Below are 13,157 nucleotides of genomic sequence, written 5' to 3'. Positions count from 1 at the left end.
AGAGAGGCAGAGACACAGGCAGAGGGAGAAGCAGGCTCCATGCAGGGAGACTGATGTGGGACTCGACCCTGGGACTGGATCCTGGGACTGGATCCTGGGACTGGATCCTGAGACTCGATCCTGGGACTCCCTGGGCCGAAGGCAGGCGCTCAACCGCTGAGCCACCCAGGCATCCCAATATGCACATTCCTATGTAGGATTAGAAATCATATGTACAAGATAAAAATAGTGGCACAAGGACGTAGGCAAGGGGTGGAATATTTTCAGTATTTTTGTATTTTGTATTGCCGTTTCAATAAAACAACAAAAAAGCATTGTATAGTGCCATTAGGTGAAGTCAGCTTTCTGTATTTTCAATAAAAGCTACCACAATGAGTACTTGTAGTGCCTAGACTTTGGTTTCTAAATACCAACTTCCATCAAAAGGAACCAGGGTTCCTTTAAGAATTAGTGATTACAGAGCTGAGCCAGGGCAAGCCCTAGATGAGCCTGGAATATCTGGGTTGTGTTAGTAAACAAGAAGTACTCAAAGGCTCATAGAGACAAGTCAAAGTATAAAGAAGCCAGTATGGATGTGCTCTCGTTGGGCAAATGTGAGACAATTCGGGCATAAAGACAATGAGGATAGAAAAAAATCCATAATTAGATATTTATTCAATGAATAAATATATAAGTGGGAGAGAAGAAAAAGTTCTTCCTTACAGTAGAACACCAACTAATAAACATAGAAGGAATGATGGTATTAGAAAACCATCATTAGGCAAAAGTCACAGTAGTGGTTGTTTCAGAGAAGAATCACGAAGAGTTGCTAAAGCCAGTGGGTGAAAGGTTGATGAGAAACAGGATCTTGACATAGTTTCAAAATACCTCTTCACGAGATACTTACTTTTTTTTAACATCATTTATTTATTTATTTATTTATTTATTTATTTATTTGAGACACAGAGAGAGAGAGAGGCAGAGACACAGGCAGAGTGAGAAGCAGGCTCCATGCAGGGAGCCCGATGTGGGACTCGATCCCAGGTCTCCAGGATCACGCCCTGGGCCAAAGGCAGGCGCTAAACTGCTGAGCCACCCGGGGATCCCACGAGATACTTATTAACTACAAAGGGAGAAATAGCAAATTTATAGTGGAGAGACCAGGGAGATCCACCCTAACCAGATGATCAATCACCACTAATCACCAATAGTGGACAAACACATATTAGGTGCCTCCTGATATGAAGCACTGAGAACAATACAACGTGATGTCTGTGGTAACCCTGCCAATAATGCATAACTTAATCTAATCATGAGGAAACTTACACCCAAATTGAAGGACATTCTATCAAATAAATGTCCTGACTCTTAAAAAATGTCAAGGTTGTAAGTGATGAAGACTGAGGAATTGGTGGTTCTTCACCTTTATTCTTTTTCAAGATTGTTTTGGCAATATGGAGTTCTTGGGAAAGCTCCATATGAATTTTTGAATTGCAATTTCTACAAAAACAGGCCAGTGGGATTTTGATAAGGATTGCATTGACTCTGTCAACCACTTTGGGTAGTATTATCATCCTAATAATAGTAATTCTGGCTCAGTTGGTAGAGCATGTGACTTGATCTCAGGGTTGTAAGTTTGAGCCCCATGTTGGGCTTGGAGCCCACTTCAAAATAAAATTTAACTCTTCCAACCCATGAACATAGATGTCTTTCCATTTATTTATGTCTTCTTTTCATTTCTTTCAATGGTATTTTGTGGTTTTTAATGTAAACATCTTGTACCTCCTTGGTTAAATTTATTTCTCAGGATTTTATTCTTTTTGGTGCTGTGAATGGGATTGTTTTCTTCATTTCCTTTTTAGATGGTTCGTTGCTGCTGCATAGAAATAAAATTGATTTTTATGTGTTGATCTTGTATCCCACAACAATGCTTACTTTAATTGTGTGTGTGTGTGTGTGTGTGTGTGTGTGAATTCATCATGATTTTCTATATATAAAATTGTGTCATCTGGGAAGAGAGATAATTTTACTTCTTTCTAATCTGGGTACCTTTTTTCTTGTTTTTCTTACTGAATTGCCCTGGCTGGAACGTTCAGTATAATGTTGAATAGAAATGGCAAGAATAGGCATGCCTGTCCTTTTACTGATCTTAGGGGGAAAACTTTGCATCTTTTACCAATGGGTATGATATTAGCTGTGTGGATTTCATAAACACTCCTTATCAGGTTGAGTAAGTTCCCACACTGCTACCATGGTGATTTCCCCCCCTAAAATGCTCAAATCATCAAGCAACTCTTCTGCTTAAAATCCTTCAGTGAGTCTCCATTTTCTTCAGCATAATATCAAATCCTTTAGCATGACCCACAAGACCCCCAAGACCTGACTTGCGTTGAGATCTCCAATTTCAGGTCCCTGCACCCATTCTCTGGTACAGATTGACAGACATGTCATTTCTTTATACATGCTGTTCCCTCTGCTTGGAACAGAGAACCCACCTCCCTTTCTCTAAGGTTTCTTTACCTCACGCCATCCCATCTCTCTGTCCCTCCACGCTGCTGAGCTAACTCCATTGGAGGGTCTGGCTCACTCCATTACAATCATCTGCTCATCCCTCTGCTTTCCTAAATGCTGAAGGCAAAGCCTGGGTCTCTCATTTCTGTATCCTTAGCAAATATAGGACTCGGTAAATGTCTTTGGAATAAACGAAAAGTCTTTCCTGTTTTATTAATACTTAAGAATGCGTCTTTTAAGTCCCAATAGAGGAAGATCTGGGTAAGGATAAAGTAACACACTCAGTTAAAGACTCGGAGTTACATGCTGGGACTTTATCAGCTCAGCACTTCCAAACCCCAATTTGATGGTCATATGCAGATTAATTTTGCTCTTACAGTAACTTGAATAATACATACACTTACATCAAAAAATCATAGTCTATAAACCTCGGTGTTTTCCTCTCTTTTCAGGATGCCAGGAAGCTCAAAATATTAATGCCTTATTATGCTGTGACAATTAGTCCTAGGGTCTAGCATATTTGTTTCTTCTCGCTTATCCTTTGCTTTTCTATTTTCTTTCTTTATTTATAATCTCTACATCCAACGTAGGGCTCAAACCCACGACCCGAGATCAGGAGTTGCATGGTCCACCGATTGAGCCAGGTAGACACCCTTGCTTTTCTATTTTTAGTAATCTTGTTGTATAGATGCCTCTTTGGAAAAAAGTGGAGCACGTATATGTAAACATACAAATACACCAAATATATTGCATTATTTTTTGTTAGTGTAGAAGTGTGCAGATGATTAACAATCAGCAGATCAGAGATCTAAGGCCATGGAGACAGTTTGCCTGCAGCTACCTGAACTGCACAGCCATTGTTAGGTTGGGATCTCTTAACTGAAAACCAGAAATTAGGTGGATTTCATTTATCAGGGAGTGAAAAAAATATTTTGTTGACAGAATTTTCTTCAGGCCCTCACACTCTTCTCCATTTGACTCCTTCTTATCACTACAGAATTTTTGTATCAGATAGCATTAAGGAGTAAAGGTAAATATTTCTGATATTCACTCAAGTAGAGAATCAGAGCCTGGATGAATGTGACCACCCGGTGCAAGCCCCTATCTTTAAGTGCAAAGGTGACACGCACCACTCTGAGTATAGACCTCCACAATTTCCTTTTCTTTCTCCCCACTAGTTGGTCATCAGGCCTGTTAGATTTCCCCCTGGAATATTCCTCTTCCTCTTCCTCCCCATTCTCAGGTCTCCTTCTTCCTGTTCCAGGCTCCTGACAGCTCTTGGTTCAGACCTGAATGCACACGCGAGACTCCTGTATCCTCTCCGGGGTCACAGGCACCTCTAGCTACATATCCACATATTCTTGGCTTAGGACATGCTGAACAACTGGTGTTGTTCCGTGTTGCTGTAGGATCGCTGCTATTCCTGAGTAGAATCTTCTCCCCTCCCCCCATCTCTCCTTTCATCATCTGGCTAATTCCTGCTCATCCTTCAAGTCTCAGCTCAGGTAGCTCCTAATGACCCCAATACCTCCCTATGTGCTCCCAAAGCACCCTGTTCTCATCCTAACACTCACTGCTGCCTATCTCCCTCATTAAGCTGTGAGCTACCTAAGATCAGGGAGTGAATATTCACCACTGAGTTCCCACATTATAAATCTGGTTGACCAGAGGAGGTCTCAGGAAATGCTCGTTGAGTTAAAGTGGACACACTTAGCAGACTGCTGTAGATATGCTTAGTAAATGCATCTGAAATGGGCCTTGCTCATTACATTTTCCACAAAATGTGGGACAGGATCTCACCACTCCCACCAGTCCATGCTTTTTTTTTTAAACCTAATCCTTCTAAATTCATGAAGTCCCTCCCACTCCTTCCCCTGATCTTTCCTTCATCTAATAGAAAAAAAAAATTCTTAATCCATTTGGATTTAACTTAGATTTGTTTTCAGACTGAAAGTCAATTGTTTTTAACACCGTTTATTAAATGAAATTTCTTTCCTTATTCATTTGAGGTCCTTAGCTTTTATTAAATTCTTATAAAAATATAATTTGTTTTGGCAACTATCTCTTCTACTCCATTAGATCTATTATCATATGGGTTTAGTTACTACCGTTTTACGATACTTACCTAGCTATTTGCTTTTTAATGTGACTATGTTTTTTCATATTAAGAAACTGTAGAGGAATATTTTAAACATACAAATAAGCAAAGAAAAAATAAATTATCCACAATCCCATAATGCAGAGATAACCATCACCATCATTTTGATATAAATAGAGTGGCTTTCTTAGCTGACCTCCACTTCATCATCTTGCCAGATTAACTGCCATTCTCCACTCCCTTGTAGAAGGTACTGGTTGATTTCATAGCAGGCTGAACGTTCCCAGGGGCACTGTACACTGTTTTCGGCATCAGTGGACTATGTTTAGCAAGAGTCAGGTGTGTTTATTCCAACATGTTATGCCAGGTGCAGTGTTGATTCTAATGGTATGGTTATTTACATTATACATATTGATTAAAACAATGAGTATGAAGAAAGTAATTGCAATGAAAACTGAGTTGAATGCTTCGCTTTGGAAAGACTATAAAGATACTAAAAATATTACTCTCAAATTCTGTGTGTGTGAGGATTATAACAAATGGAAAGAAATTATAAAAATCTGGGAGTCCATACACAGCTGGCTTCATATGCATGTCTAAACTCCCGATCCACTTTTAAAAATCGATAATTCCACTTATTACATTTTTAGGTGGTTACATTATCGGTGTGGTTAATGAAAAAAAAAAAAGGACAAAAGACAAATTCAGAGGAGTCAGTCATAAAAAAGAACTACACTATGTCAAAGATTGGCCAATGAATACTTACTTGTATTTAAACTTTTTCATTAATAATGATTCTCTTCATTAACCAAATTTTTCAATTAACCGATTAAGTACCAGCGCTTACAGAATTACATCTACTGTACCCTTAGTTATTTAAAAATGTATAAAAATATTGATTTTACATAAATGAGATCAGGCTGGAAATACTGCTTTATCCTTTTTTCATTGACTATATACTGTAGACATTATGTCAAGTCATTAAACATTACTCATCTTTAATACCTGCCCAGTCCCTCCTTATTAAAGTTCTATCCAACACTTCTTTTTATTAGGCATGTAAAACTATGTACCTTTCTTGATTTCCTCTTTGCAGGACTGACAGACAACTGGGAATTCAGTCTTAATGCTCATCCTTGGGTTTCTTAAGCAGCTAATCTTCTTTTCCCAATTTTCATTTGCCTTTTATTTTTAACTTTGTTGTTAAATTATTTGATTATAAGCTGTGAGAATCCTTCCTAGCAGATGGACAGTAGATCAAACACAAACTCTTAATATCCTGTCTCCAAGTGTAAAGTTATATGATAAGTATGAATGACTAAAAGCCCTTTTGTTTTGCCTTGAAGGCAATTCCTTACTGTCGCCTCTCTAGACTGACATACCTGGCCAGGGAGCTGCTAACTATCCAGAAAGCTTTAAGACTTCTATTGAAATTGCTGATAAGTCCATGAAATGGTCTAATACCTTAGCTTTGTGTTTTCTGAAAACCCAAATGCAATCTAGGTGCATCTTCTAAAGTTATTTTTCTCAGGATTTGAATAGTTAACGCATAATATCAAATTAAAGGCACAAAGCACATTTGCTTTCACTGCTACTTGCCACAACCAACCAGAAAACACAAATGATGTGAAAAGGCACTGAATAGTTTCATAGCACTTGATCAAAGATCTAAGGCCAAAGATTCTCATAGGACACTGGCTTCTTTCTGAACTTTTCAACACCTGTAAGAGCTTCGATCTATACAGCTAGTTGAAGCTCAAATTTCAATCCTAACTTACATATTAACCTGGAGTGTGCAAATAGTAGCTTCCTGGAAGAAATCCTATAGATTTTTCTTTATTCTCTGAAATTTGAAATTGAATACAGAGTATACTTTCCACAGTCAAAGAAAAAAATTCTGGGTTCCTTTTAGGAGATGTGAGGCTTTTCACAGGATCTTTAATCACTAGGTGGTCTATAGAACAAGAAATTATATATATTTACATCAGAACCACCCAAAAAAAAGAATTAACAGTCCGGAATCATTAATATACTCCAGTACCTCAAGTACCTCCAGTGTTTGAGGAGGCCTCACAAATGTTCTGTAACAACTTTTGGCAAGATGGGTACAGATAAACATCTATGATCTGGGCATCATTCACATTTGCTAATGAAAAGTAGTCTGTACAGCAGCATCTTAAATAAAGTCCAAAACTATGAAACAAATTAGAAGTTTATTGGTATACCAAAAGGTCTTCCACTTATGCACATCCTCTTCTTTAGTCCCCAGTACCATTTAAAATACAATTAGTTTTAAACAAGCTTGCTTTTTCCAAACTTTAATGGGGCACAACCACTGCATAAATGATGGCATACCACAGTTTCACAAACCCATGAACTTAGCACAGATCCAGGCTTCCATTTACGTGCAGGGCGTACCAGCCAAAAGTGTTTTCCATTGTAAATGTTATCCAACAGGCTTTTTTCTACTCCACCTAATGACTTAATTCAGTTGTAACCTTAGCATTCACAGGGCAAGTCAGATTCAAGCCTGGTCGGGCAGTGGATGAATTTGGTACTTCTTTGGTTTGTAGTGCTTTTATATTTTGTATCTCAAAGACCCTAGGATATGCTGAGAGGTGCTAGAAAGGAAGAGCTGGGAAATTCTAGGGTACCCTTGCAGCATAATGACCTAATCTGAAGACAAGATGTTGCCCAGGATCACTATTTCTACTGAAGAGTAGAATATGCCACCCCAAAATATGACTCTACAGTCTACAATTTCAAAACATGCCACCCAAAAAATGCCATTGTGGTATATTGATCATTTTGAACTGTAGGTACTTGAAAAACAGCAAATGCAGGAAGAGGCTTTCTCTGAATGCTCCTTATCTGGCTAAAGACAGATCCTCCAAAAGGAACTTGAGTGTCATCAATTCTCTTTTTGGGAGGTTCCTCAACGAGGGAGAATGGACTTATCACTGGAGACAAGAAGTCGACACCATACCCAGGCTAACTCTCTCACAAACTATCTTACCCCTCCTGTATTCTTCTAAGGGCCCACTCATCTTCCCTAAAAATCATCTCCTCTTCTCTATGAGACCTCCCCTTTCCCTAGTAAGATGGTGTTTAAGCTTGAATTCTAAGTCACCTTGGCGGGGGACGACTCAATTTTCCCTGGGTATCTCCCATGTATACATGAGGTATACATGTTAACAAATTTCTGCCTGCTTTTCTCTCATTGATCTGTCTTCTGTCATGTAGGGGTCTCAGCTAAAAACTCAGAAGGGTAGGGGGAAAATTATTTTCCTCCCTTACAGTGCTATTTATCACCATCCTGGGCATGGGAAAGGTTCCAACACAGTAGACAATGATATTCTTTCCTATAAAATTTTATTTATTACATAAAAAATTCTATACATTTTTTAGACTAAAATACAGTTTTCATTATAATTCTGGCAACTGAGTCAGTACACAGAGAAAACTTAGCATTGGATCAGCACTTTTTTTCTAGTTCATATTTCTGCACAAGAAAAACATTTCAAAGCTCCATTTCATATAGGCTCATTGTACTCTGAAGCCAGATGGAATTCCATCCATTTCAGAGCTCTTGTAAGTTAATTTCCCAGCAAGATTTGATAACTCCAGAAAGTTAATTGCTTAATATACATATTTTTAAAGTCCTCTGAGAGCATAATGCTCTGTCTGTAAAGTCTGCACTGTGTCAATGACAGTCACAAATAGTAGGGCTACAACCGTGTCTGTGGGGCATGTTCAAGCACCTACATGTTTGTTTCCCCACCTGAATACAGTGTAGTGACACTGTGATAAGGAAAAGCTCAAAATAGCGCTAAAGTAAAGGATCCCGAACTACAGAATTCATGGAAGGCTGAACTGTGATCCCATAGTTCGTAATAGACAGACAGGACGTGATACAAAAATTCATTTTGACACTATGAAATAGGATGCAAATGGCAAAAGAAAATGACGAAGACAAAAAAAGGCATCAGATAGAGAAATATGTGGTACCACAACATACTTCTCATGCTGGATCACACAGCAGTGAGCAATCGAGACACTGATGCGTGTTTTCTATTCATATCACCCCTTACACTGCACTTCCTTCCGTACACCGGGCTGGGCCTGACACTGGATATAAGGCTCAGAGCCTGAGCGATCAATAGCAGGTCCCTATTGCACTGACTCATCTTAAAGCTTGGCTGCCTCTTCTAGGAGCTCTATTCTCATCTCCAGAAGTTCAGATGGGTTGTGCCAGCAAGTACTTAAAGTTGGACCTTTGGTCTTCAGAAGATATGCTTTTGTCTTTGGTTGTTTTTCCAGAGCCCCTATTATTTTGTTAGGTGCCCTCTATGCTTTTCTCCCTACTTTTTTATTAGTTGTAATGTTTTTCCTCCTATAATCGGATCAGCTAACAACCCACTGAACTTACCTCACTGGGTACAAGACCTGTTTGAAGTGCACTCAGTGGTCAAGAATGTACTGAGTTAGTACAATTGAAACTTCTTTTCATTATGGAGCTCCCAGTATCCTTTTATAGGAAGGAAGAAGTCAGAAAACCTCAACAACACAATATAACCTTGCAGCACTAAGGCAACATAGAAGAAAGGTAACTTTCCCCATGCTAAGTCTCTGAAAACCAAAACTAGCACAAAAACAAGAGGAGCCAAAAAGAACTCTGAGCAGACTACTGGAACCCAGAGGATGGGGAAAATTTACTGAATGGTCCCTGTCTCAAATCATCAGCCCCCAAAGTTGTCCTATTATTGTCTCATTCCTGCGAGGTATCTAACACAATTTATGAATCCTGGCCTGATGATCAACACGGCAAATAGAGTGCTCACATTTTCTAGTGGCAGGTAGAATGGTCTCTGGGATGCTGGCTGTAGCTTCCACTCAGTTCCATGCCCATTTATTCAAGTCTTCTTTTCAGTGCTTACTTTTACTCACACAGAATGGTTTAACACAAATTCCTGAAAAAAAATATAACTAACTCCAACTACATTCCAATCTGACGGGATGGGTGGATCAGATTCAGATGTGAAGATCAGAACATTCTCTCTAAGTCATACACATCTACAACAAAAGGAATATCAAATGTAGATACTTACACTGGACTTAGGGCCTTTTGCACCCGATATGGGAATTTCCACCCATGGTCTCTCCATTTGCTACTGCAGAAGGTTCATTAAAGCTCTTCTGGAGGTATGGGGTCGGGGAGGGAGCTGAATTTTCTCCTTTCTTCTCCAGCCAGTTATGAGATTCCCACTGCTTTCTTCAGCTTGAAAATGTAGGTAACGGTTTGATGTCTGACTATAAATGACTCATTGGAACCCAATCTTAAAAAGAACTTCAAACTCCTTTAAGGATTTCTAGCTGCTCCTTTAAGGGCCCCGAGGGCCCTCAATGTAGATGCAGCACCCTAACTAATAGTAAGGTTGAGATGTCAAGAAATCCACATGCTTCCCTAAAGAAGACCGGGTGGCTGCGGGGCAGTGGAGGCACAGTCTCATTAGCAGAGTGGCCAAAGGCTGCTCTAGGGGGTGACTAGAAAGGCAAAACAAAGAAATACCTCCCTGATATAAGGAGGGAGAAAAATAAATTTTGAATTCCCTGCCCTCCACCCCCAGCATCTGCTCCTCCAACTTTCTACTAAAATGTTATCAACTATGAACTATACTGAGTTTGCTCATTGATCATCATCTTCAACTGTTCTTGGTCATGATGACGGATATATTTTTAGACAGTGATCTACTGATAAGGTTTGTCATATCTGAGCAATAATAAAAAGAATTGAGTGTTTTGGTAGATGTGATAATTATAAGGATTCCTTCTTGGATTTTCTTGTCCATGCCCAAGAATTTGGTAGCTTGCCAAAATCCCCTCTCCAACACACACCATCATACCTCCAAGGAAAGAAATCTTACTGTCCTGAAGATTCAGTGTTGACCATTTTGTTACTCACTCAGATTAGTGTGGTTTCGATTTCCAAAGCTGGTACTAAATCAAAGTCTTCAAGTTATACAAATGATTCCAAGACAGAAGTTGGTAAGTACTATCTTAGAAGTATCTTCAGTGGACGGCCTAATCACGACTTTATTTCAAAACATGTTATCACATCAACATTAGAGCAGCTTTTGATTTGTGTGCATTAGGCTCCAAGGGGCTGGTGGGGTGGAGGCTGGCAGATGGAGGGCCCTGAAATTCTATTACCATTTTAAATGTTCATAGATGTGCTATGCGCATTTGAGAGAAAGTCCATTGCTTTCATAAGCTTCTCAAAGGGGCCCATAGTCCTCCCAAAAGATTAAGAACCTGCTTAGGAATATCAAATATTAAAATCAGGTCTTAGCAAATAAAAGTGAAAATTTTTCTGAAACATTTAGGAATTACAATGTTTTCATATTCAACCAGATATTGACTAAACCTTTAGTTTAGTCAATTTAGTAACTGAAAAGCTTTATTATTCTGAATGCTCTGGCCTGGAGTATTTATTCCTCACGAAATCATTTTAGTTGTAAAATTGAGTATCAAAATGGGAAAACATTGTCTAATATTTTGGTTCCTAATAATTTCACGTCTTTTCCACAAATTTACTAATGAACTCCTTTAGAAAATATCAGACTTAAATCCTGTCCGTGTAATTTACAAAAGTGATCATTGTTCATGCAATACTGAAACTGAACCATGATTTGTCTTTTTTTACACATATAAAAATCACGAAGATGGGAAGAAAAGGTACTATAGTATTTCTATAGAAAGGTTTTCCACAGAAACTCTCAAATTTAAAAACTTGGCATTGAAGTTTTCTGTAAGAAAGATATTTTTAAAGATTTGAATCTTGGATTAAAATTTTCCTCTTAAAATGTAGAGAATAAGAATTTGGCTCACATTTATGAAATCTGAATGGGGAGAGTGTGCTATTTTAAATTGACAAGCATATGCAACATGCTTAGTTTTCTGATTTGCTTTTTAAGTTTGTTACATGCTTTAGATTTTTCTCTTGACCCATTCAAGGGTCTTGCTTTCAAAATTTAGGCTATGTGCCACTAATCAAAGATGAGCTAACTCCAAAAGCAGCCACTGTATCTGAACAGTGCCTACTTTTCAAAAGGGCTAATGTGCATACTTAGTACACAAAGACACATGAATATGCATTTAAAGCAAAAGGCAGTCTATGCTGTGAATATATAACACATTTATATATGTATTTACTTTGAACCTGCAATTTTCCAATATATATTCACAGACCACGTCTTAACAACTCTAAGCAAGCCCTTGTAGTGCACTCCTGTCAGATGGAATATATGAAAAGAATACAGAAATTAACTGTGGCAGGTGCATCGATAAGCCTCCAGACTCTCAGGATTTTTTTTTTTTTTTTTTTTTTTTAGTAGCAATAAAAAAAGCAGTAGAGAACTTATTGAAAGGTGAAAGAAAGCTTAAAGACTTTTCTGAAGGAAACTTCTCACAGGCTATGTTAAGGCTACTGGAAACTCCAAAAATTCAAGTGAGAAGGTTACTGACCAAAGATAAAATTAAATGCTTGGGTCACCATAATTGGCAACTCTGGTTTTGGAACTGACCCCATAGTTTTGTTTTGTAGGTGGGGTGGGTGGAGAGGACCTCCTGAAATGGATTTTATTAGCTAGTACAGGTGCCTGGTGGAAATGGCTGAAGCGTTGGGGGCACTGACATGGCCTGATATTTGGTGCCAGCAGTTCTGTTGGGAGAACACTGCTCCGGTGTAAAGCTGCAGCTCAGGACCAGGGCAAAGGCAGGGGTCAGCTCTTCACTACCCCCTAGTGGGATGAAATCCTGAAACTGCCCTGGAAAGACAAGGGCCCCTGGCAGATACCAAGGTCAATGGTATCAGAAATCAGCAGCTTAATGTTCTTTGCTGAAAAAAGAAAATATAAGAGTAAGGGGATATTCTCTAGAGAAAAAAACTTATTTCCAGTATAATTTTAAAATAGACTTAGGGAGCGCCTCCTCCCCAACCACTGTGGAAGAAGTTTGGGGAACAACACACAGTTAAGCTACTTAAATTGCAGTACGTGGGGTTTAATCATGCTATAGGATAGGATAAAAGCTCTAATCCTAAACATGAAGCATTGCATTAAATGATTTAAAGGAACAACTTGCTTTGAGCTCTGCTCATCCATGCAAGGATTATATAATCTCAATGCCCTAGCTAAATTCCTAATGTTTACCTAAGGCGCTGGTTAAGCCTCCCATAGAAGATGGGTCTCGTGGATTTATAACTGAAATATATATCCTTTTCCCTTCCATTTTATATTACAGCAGCGCTTGCTCTTGAGGCAGGAGCCTAGAAAGTCTAAATCATGTATCAGAGCCTTTTTCTGATAACAGAACCCACAGTGATACTCTGGTCACCATGATCAGTATTTACAGTAGAGGACCCTAACTGTGACTCTGGAGATGTAAGTACTGAACACAGTTTTGAAGATCCACCACAGAAAAAGACACAAACCACAACACAGAGTCAATGGCTTATAAAATTATTCAGGTCACCACATATCACAGATAATTTTTGTTTTTCATCTATTCT

The 13,157-nt window shown here is 38.7% G+C and overlaps 1 protein-coding gene across 1 annotated transcript in view; it reads right to left on the bottom strand.

The window, feature by feature from the left end:
- SLC44A1 (solute carrier family 44 member 1) overlaps window positions 1-13,157 on the bottom strand; it is a 191,948-nt gene that overhangs the window by 28,536 nt on the left and 150,255 nt on the right. The window lies entirely within an intron of this gene.

This window comes from Canis aureus, chromosome 10 (genome assembly GCF_053574225.1).
Source record: "Canis aureus isolate CA01 chromosome 10, VMU_Caureus_v.1.0, whole genome shotgun sequence".
NCBI classification, from domain to species: Eukaryota; Metazoa; Chordata; class Mammalia; order Carnivora; family Canidae; genus Canis; species Canis aureus.
This window is presented reverse-complemented; position numbering and strand designations above follow the sequence as displayed.